At 43.8% G+C, this 8,864-nt stretch overlaps 1 protein-coding gene across 1 annotated transcript in view; it reads left to right on the top strand.

Annotated features, from left to right (window-relative positions):
* Positions 1-7,964, top strand: part of LOC118475431 (ATP synthase subunit alpha, mitochondrial) — a 12,294-nt gene extending 4,330 nt beyond the window's left edge. The window contains exon 1 of the mRNA XM_035963851.1: positions 1-7,964. This exon is cut by the window's left edge and continues 4,330 nt beyond it. The gene's annotated coding sequence lies outside the window, so the exon portion shown is untranslated.
* The last annotated feature ends 900 nt before the right edge of the window (positions 7,965-8,864 follow it).

Genomic DNA, 8,864 nt, shown 5'->3' with positions numbered 1-8,864 from the left:
TCATGCTTTCTTTCTTTCTAGTCTACTTTCCTGCTTGACTGTTACACTCAGTGTAGTCTCTATTTCCTCTAGATAGCCTATTCCTGGCACCTTTTAGGAAGCAAGCTTTCCAATGACTAGCCGAAAGGAGAGAGAGGTAGGGATCATGGAAGCGCGAGCTCCTATCATTGGAACCGGAGAAATGGCTAGATGAGAACTGGCATCAAACAACTTGACTTGTCTGTCTCGATGGATAAAGCAAAGCCAGGAACCAGGATAGGGATAGTACGGATGCCTTGCCTACTTACTGGAGGAGTGATGATAGGATATATATGGATGGCCACCCAAACCATTCAACCTAAGAATATTTCCAAGCAAAGATCTGGTGAAACAGCTGTGAAGGAATGAATGGGATACTAGTACTTAAGGAAGGAGATAGAGGGTCTAGTATCGTTCTACTACTGCCTACAGGAAGAAAGCAAAGGGAAAGTCACTACTCCAAAAGCTAAAGAGAAGGTCAGATCCAAGGACATGGATTTGTAGAACGGCTTCCAATAACCGATCATCTAGATGAGATTAGACCTGAGTGAGCAGACTTCTCTGTATATGAGTCGCCTTCCGAGATGGTATTGCCTTGACTCATTCCTTGAATTGACAAGAGAAGTATTTCTAGCCTCTAGTGGCACATGTTCCTTCCTCACGGATATGAGAGACGGTAAGTGCAACTCGAAAGTGTGCTAGCTGTTGTGCTAATTCTTGCTGAGTAGCTGGTTGAAGCCCAGAAGTGGAGGCGAGCCCAGTTCAATCGTGAAGTTCCTCCTTTCGTGGCTTGTCGGCATCATAAGTAAATGAGAGATGATTTCCGAGTGACTGGTGGAAAGGGAAGAACCCGAGAGGGCATATAGATTTCGATTCCTCCCCCCGGCACTAGTAGATACGATATTTCGAGATTGCTAGATAATCTCACTACGGTTCGAATCCTCCAGATTGCGAGTTCCAGAAAAAGAATTTATTTTTTGACTAAAACATCCAAGAAAACGGAATAAGAACGCGCTTACAACGCCGATGAAAGGAACCAGAACAAGTGTATGGCAAATTTCCTTTAGTAGATATTCCAGTGGATCAATAAAAAGAAGGTACTCGTCCTGGTGCACCCGTAGGTTTTGCCCTTTCTAGAATTCATCTACCGTTGTAGGAATCCTCATCCGATGTACGAATCCCGTGGAGGAAAGAAGCTGGTATTTATCGCCTTGATCCCGTGGAGGAAGAATGGAGGCACTTGGCCATAGCTCACGCTATGATCCCGAACCCCAAAAGCCAGATGTGTGCGACCGAGGCGTGATATCACTACGGTTCGAAACTGTTGAGCCCCTTCACCACCCCCTATACGGAACTCTCCCTCTGACTTCCTTCAATCCATCAAGTATTGCACATGTGTAGATTCTCGGGTAAAAAACAGCATTTTGGCTTAGAATGACACTTGCTGCTTCCCGGGTTTTGGCATTGACTCGAGTTAAGTAAGAGCTTACCATCTTTTTCAGATGATAAGTAAATAAGGCCCGTTCTGACGGTTCGTTATCCAGTTTCGAAAAAAGGTGCTTACTAGTGTCTCGTCGTTATCCGGGGGGAGGGTTGTCTCCACTCTAAAGAATGTGCATTGATTTTATTGCTCTAAAGCTCGCCTAACTTATTTGACTTGACAAGAACAGTGGAAGAGAAAGATTCTCAACGTCTAACAGCTGCTTTAGCTTGAATCGGGTTGCGCTGAGTTGAGTGAGTGGAAATGAGTTGAAATATGGAAGCGAGAACAGCTCCGCCGCTTGAGAAGAGACCCAGAATTGCTCATAAAACTCTGTTTCAACATTTTCTGGGTTTAGAGCACATTAGAAATATGGAGTAGGTAATCCGCTTGGTTTCCCTGATTTCTCTATCTTAGATCCGCATACCATACCCGGTTCAGATTGGAAAGCCAAGGTAGTGGCGCTGCTCTTTTAAAAAAAGTAGTGCAGGTCCGTTTGTTTCTGTTTGTGGTGTAGACTTATGGTGGGATACAGCCTCCGGGATGGGTGTGCCAGAGTAGAATGAGATCTTGAATAGCTTGCTTCTTACCATGAGCTTGAAGGGCAGGGATGCGTTCTCTAGATGCGAATAGTTAGAACCCGTTCATCTATCTATCTAACCTTGGTAATGTGAATGGGTTAGGGGTGACGGGCAAGCCAAAGCTGGTAAAGAAAAAGAAGTGGGACGTGTTTTTACCTGTCCTCTGGTTAGTGTCTTTCCAGCATTTATAGCTTTGTTAGCGGGTGGTTAGTTAGTGTTTGATTGAGGCCTAAGCTCGTGTAGCAATGCGGGCTCGCTCATTCAATTAATTATCAAGTTGGGTTTGCTTTTCAACAAATAGCTTCAGACTTTAGCTTCTTACTTATTGTGTGTAGTCCCGTTCTTTGCTTATTTATGGTTATTTGTGTAGTCGAGTCGAGTAGTACGTATCTTACTTTGTTTTTTGTTTGGTGGTGTAGCAAATATAGACTTCAGAGAGTATATATAGAAAGTCTGTCTATCTAGGAGGCATAGTTAGATCGTTTTTCCAATGCATGGTAAGTCCAATGGGCTATTATTTTCTTCTTAAAGAAAGGCAATTACCTAAGTAGAAATAGCACAATCCACTCTATAAGGGCAATGCGCATTAAATTACGTCGGCTGTCAAGGCTTTTTCCGCTTTTTCACTAAATAGTCCTCCCTTGCTATTATTGCCACTCTATATAGCAGTTTGTCTGTAGTATCCCTACGTAGGCTTCTATCTATGATAGCTGTCCTTGCTTTAGTTGGCAAGCAGGCGGGAAAGCTAACTGGTGAACTTGCTGAACATGCTCAAACTGATCATCATCAAGTTGAACGAGCGGAGTACTTTACTTTACACAAGTAGTGGTTTACCAGGAACTCGTATAGTATAAGAGCTAGTCATATAAACTAGTAGTAGACGGTTGCTTCGAGGCGCGCCTTCGGCCTTTTATCGAATTTCATCCATCTTCTCTATGTCATACTTGGCCAGTGACTTCCAGAAAGAGAGCGTATTTCCAGGTCTGATGGATGCGAGCTGCAACACTTCCAAGCCGATTATGGGTGGCTCGCTACACTGTGAGTTCCACTCTACTCTAAGGGAAGGGTAGAGTAGTTGCTAAGTTTTCCACATAGGAAAATGCAAGTGATTGTACGAGATCAGTCAACGAGGCAGGCGCGAAGCGGCAAGGCAAGTGAGGAGTCTTGGATTCTCTATGATGGGCATATCTCACTGAAAACGAGGCAGAGGCGCGAAGCGAAATAGTAGGAGTTATCAGCTAGCACATTTCCCTTTGCTATTTCTCTTTTATCAAGAGATATTTGCTCTATGCTCAGTTTAGAACTCACGTTGTCAAATCCAAAAGAGTATGCAAGAATGTGGCCCCTACCCTAAGAGGATAAGCGTTCTTTTGTGTTCCTAGCTTGTTGAACACAGCACGAAATCAGAAGTCTAAGTGATAGACTGAGCTGGGCTGAGAACATCTGAAGTAAGCATGACCACTAGTTACGTGCTACCCAGTGTGCAGTGCTGAATAGGCCTTAGGGATGACCCCATGGGCATGTACGAAGAAGACTAGTGGGGAACAGCATGTCACCAAAGGTGCTAGCTGACCGGCACTTGTATTATTCATATTTTTTATTCTATCAAGCCGATAGCATAATCATTTTCTAACTAATCAAGTTATGTGACATCTACCGATCCCGTGATTCCGAATCAAGAGATGATTTGAGCAACTCGTGAGTCAAGTAGTATAGTAGATTAGCCCTCGTAAGGCCTCCCACTAGTTAAGTATCCGTCCTAACGTCAGGAATAGAGTAAAGGGACGACCTTTTCTCTCCTTTCCAAGTGCTTGCTCTTTCGTTAAGCATAAACTCAGATAGGCGTAGAATTGGTGTCTGTGTGTTTCATTGGTATGGTACGTAGACCCGGCCCTGTATTCATACGCGAAAGAAAGAGTCGATGATCTTCTAGCTCCGCGCAAGAGAAGATACGATTGAGGCGCGCAGCGAGATCCGTGAAAGGCAAAAGCCAGTAGCAATAAAGTATTCTACACCGTATGTATCGTATTTGTTGCATAAAATCCGTACGTAACCTGAGCCCGTGCCTTAAAAAAAGGGGAAGGATAACTTCGTTCCTCATTTCCATCGTCTTCCGAGAAGCATCTTCTCTCCGGATTATTAAGTTGTTCAACAAGGGCTGATATGGCGGATTGGCTTAAAGAATATGGGATTCTCAGCTCGTGGATCTGTTCATTCATAGCATAGGGGTAGATTAAGCTTTAGAACAAGGATTTGCTCTATAACCCGGGAAAGGAAGCTTCTACGTGAAGTTAGCGAGACGGGTGGTGCCATTTATAGAAAAAGATTGGCTACAATAGCACTTTATGCACTTCACTTTTGGCTATTCTACATGGGCAACAACTAGCCTGGGAAATGGGCTTCATTCAAGTCTTGGTCTTTTCGGATTCACTTATTTACGTGCATTTTCTTAAGGAAAGAGCCTACCTACTCAAACCTGATAGATGGATGGAATGAACCTAGCATAGCGAATTCATGAAGTTGAATATAAGAAAGAAAGCCTACAAGTATAGAAAGAAGTGCTAGTATCCTTCGATTTCATTTCTTCGCTTTTATAGAGCTTTTCCTTTTACCTAATGCCGGCTACCGACAACTCTTGCTATCCAATCCTGACCCATGACCAACCTGTAAGGTGTTCCCTAGTGAACTGAATTTCTGGGAACATAAATAGAAAAATGACTGTGCACTCTAATTTGGTATAAAAATATATGACAACATTGTTGAGCTGTCTATACTCTGACTCTGCATTCAAATGGGGGTAAAAATGCTTGGTGTCCAACCAGATATCCACAGAGAATAGTCAGTATTAGTTTACCATTTTTTAATACATATTTCGAAACCAATTGCATCTCTGGTAACTCTGAAATTACTTGAATCAGTATTGCTATGAGATCCCCTCTCCAGTACTGCATGTTTCCTTGCCGCTCCAGTTGGTTTACTCCCAGAGACATGATTAGTACCACCAGAGCTTGAATCAATCATTCCATCCCCAACTCCTACATCAGAAACAACAGGGTCTATTTCAGTAAGCCTCCACCTATAAACCAAACCATGTTCTTTTTCCAGAGACCCCTCCATTACTACCTCCCCCAGGACATGTCCAGTTCAATTACCATCTATATTCAAAGCACCCGTAAAATCTTGGAGTGGTATCAAAGTAGGATCATCGTTAATCACTTATGGATGCCTACAAACAATATGCTAACTATATATAAGACACCAAGGGTTACAAGTATAGTTACTTTTTTTAGATGTTATTCTCAAGTGCATTGAGTGAAAGCTGTAATTCACTCCTCCTGGGTCCATTTACTTTTAATGATTTTTCAATTTCCCCAAAAGAATAGATGGAGATTCATGCTAATAAAGAATAGCTAAGGAAAAGAAAGGATTGAGGCAAAAGCTCTACATCCCGTGTAAAGAAGTCAGAAAATCTTTATGAGTTTTTAGAATGGAAGCTTCTGACTTTAGATTTCTTTAGTCAGGGAGGAGCTTAGAGCCCACAGAAATTATAACAAGAATCCTATTTATCAGCATAAAGCCCCTCACCGAGCCATGAGGCTGATCCACTGGATTCATTGCAACACCACGAACAATGGGGCGTCTGCCTAATCACCGACTTCAAACGAATTTCCCTCGTGAATGCATCGAGGAACTGAGGACAGGACGTTTCCGATTGGCACGTACTAAACACTTTTCCTGATCCGGTTTAGGTGGGTGGGTTAAGTGCACTTCCCAATCGAAGATTCTCGTCTCGTTTCACTTGCATTTAGTTGAACATTTTAAGTAGAGAAGAGGAAGGAGGCAGGGGAGGCAGATAGGGACATAACTAGTTGCTAAGCCCAGTCAGTAGCTGGAAAGGAGAAGTGAACTGGTTGAGAGGAAGAGAGTCTTTCGAGGACAACAGCGAAGGATTTCAATCAAGAATTTACATAGATAAAGAGTTGATAGTTGATGCTAGTGATGCACAGGGGAAAACGCTACTATGCTCCATGAATTTCGTATGAGTTAGTTATTGGCTGGCGGATCCTCAGCTTTAGCGAGTTCACTCGTAGAAATGTCCGTTTGATTGCTCCTCGGGTGCTTCCTTCTTTCAAATCTAGATTTCCTAGAATCATACCTTCGTCCATTCTTGGCAAGCCTTCTTCTCTGATGGTATAGATGAAGACACCGGATCCCCATCCTTAGCCAAACCTTCAATTCAAGCTAGGGCAACAAAGGTTTCATCAGAAAGGGATGGATGGCCTCCACTCGGGCTTGACCTACTAGACTATCGCTCGAGAAAAGGTTGCTAAAGGTCGTTGTATGCTCTAGTGTGCTAAGTTGCTGATTGCCTTCCAACTAATGGGTTGTGGAGTGCTAGGTACTTGAGTAGGCTTGCTTGCCGCTCTTCCGTCTAAGAAGTGCTTTGTAGCCCAACAAGCAACGGCTGCACTGCGGGAATCCCAGTGAGTAACTACTAAGCAAGAAAACGGATGCGCCTAACGCGCACCGGCTTTCGCGCTAGCGCTCAATCCGTTGCTTGTAGGGAAGAGTAGTGCGTTCCCTTAACTTGGCTAAGTTGAACCGGGCGTCTAGTTCTCAGATGGAAATAACGGTAGTAAGAGCTAGGCAAGCAAAGCAATAGAAGGTGGAAATACTGCACCAAGGATGAAAAGCTAGCAGTTGACCGAGATACCTAGTAAGTTAGGTACTATTATATATATTATATGGTGACCCACATACATTTCTTCTTTCAACTCACTCTTTCTTTGCTTTTATTTAGCAACTACCCTATCTGCCGAGAGTTGACCGACCCTCTTATTTCAAAAGTAAGTGAGCCTATTGCTGTCCCCACTATGTAAGTGAGCCTATTGCCCTACTATCTATGAATGTAGATTTCCTTCTTTCAGTTTACCCCGACTGACTGTATTTCTATAGCTAGCTCTTTGGCAGGCTATTTTCTTTGGAAAATCAGGTCTTGAGGACGAAAAACACGATAAAATGGACTTGCCTACTTTTGCACCGAAGAAACTCATAAGTAATCCAATTTCCGAGGACACGAACGGAAGTAAGCTGTTTTTGGTATTCGTATCGGAATTAGCCAGAAGAAGAAACCATTTTCACTGCCCTTCATTCTTTGGCCTGCCTGCCGGGTTAGGGGAGCTCACAAGTCAACTCAGTTAATCGAGATGGCTATGCGAATGAGAAACTAGAGAATCACCTCTCCTCACTAGAAGCCCTAAAGCTGCAGGGAAAGTTCGGATTTAAGAGTTAGTTGGGTTCAAAAGATAGCTCCTCAACACAACTGAAGAAAGCAAAGAAAGAACCGCGAAAGTCAAGGATGGAAACTCCCTACTAAGCAATTGAAGCTAGCCAGGTGGAAAATAAAGTACAAGTAGGAGTGGCGGGTTTAGTGGAAAAGAGGGAGATCCGGACTCACTTCTACCAATCGAAGATTATCGTATTGTAATTCAAGGCAAATGATAGTCAGAAAATCTACTCAAAATGCAGAAGTTAGGCTTCTTCCGGTTCTAGAGTAGTGGCTTCAAGCTCCAGTCTTAGTTTGACTAGAGATCAAATCGAAAAAGGCTCCCCGTGGACTCTACGCAGGACTTTTTTCTAAGCCTTACATAATTTGAATTTCTCTTGCATTTTATTTTGACTTTAGCTCATCATGTCTCGTTTGGAAGTGATCTGTTCTAAATTATTGGGTAAGTTCTTATTGGGTTTTCATTTTCATGACTTACCTAAAGATATCCTTTTCTTCCTCATTCTGATTTTGGTTTTCGTATCACGGATGTTGGTTCGCGCTTTATGGCCGCGTTGCCCAGTTTGGGCTGCTCGCGTTTTCACTCTGTTGAGTGTAACAACAGCACTTTTTTATTATTCTTCTTTGATGACCACAGCGGAATGGGTAACGAACCTGATCAGAATGCGGGGGGGATCCGCTGCGGGCAACCCCGATGGAACCTCTAGCCCGTCCTCGTCGTTTTTCCAGGGGCTTTCTCGGGAGATACCCGGGGCACCTGTGGAACCTGGGCAAGAGGTGCAGCAGCCGGAAATGGCTTTAGCGGCGCCTAATCCATCGATTCAGCCAACTGATCGGGGAGAGCAGAGCCGTCGAGTGCTCCGCTTGGGCCGGACCAGCCAGAGGACAGCAGTGCACCTTCAAGGCCGCTTACCGAGCAAGATATCAGGACTATGGAACAGTTATTCGATATTGAAGAAGAATTGAAACCAATCATTATTGGTTTTTACAATGAATTGGGGTCGAAGAAAGTGGGCGAGTTGCGCCCACTTGGTGGATGATTTAACTGAGCGCCACGGGGCGGAAAAGATGCCCGAAATCTTACAAAGTTTTAGGGACCCTATTTCGCTTAAATTTATAAGGATTTCCGGGACCTCCGGGCTTCTAAAGGGACGGAAGCTAATCTCGAGAGAGAGGAGATGGGAATGAGACACCTCAGAGGTCCTAGACGGAGATAGGACTTGAAGGCGGAAAGTATGGAAAAACATCTTGTAATGTATTTAACCAGAAAACGCCTTTCGTTTTCCCTCCTTCCCTAGCCGCCTTCCTTAACAAGCCCTCGAGCCGTACATTTTAGAAGAGGCGGTTCGTTCCTATCTGGACAAAGGAATGGATAATCTTTCTATTCTCCGGGCAGCTTATCAAGATCTGCGGGAGAATGGGGAAGGATCCATCTTCTTTTTGGAGGTGGTTTCGCACAACCAGGATTACCTGGATGCACAGACCACTTCCAGGAGGT

This window comes from Zea mays, unplaced genomic scaffold (assembly GCF_902167145.1).
Source record: "Zea mays cultivar B73 unplaced genomic scaffold, Zm-B73-REFERENCE-NAM-5.0 scaffold_446, whole genome shotgun sequence".
NCBI classification, from domain to species: Eukaryota; Viridiplantae; Streptophyta; class Magnoliopsida; order Poales; family Poaceae; genus Zea; species Zea mays.
Note: the sequence above shows the minus strand (reverse complement) of the source record. Positions and strands in the feature narration are given on the sequence as shown.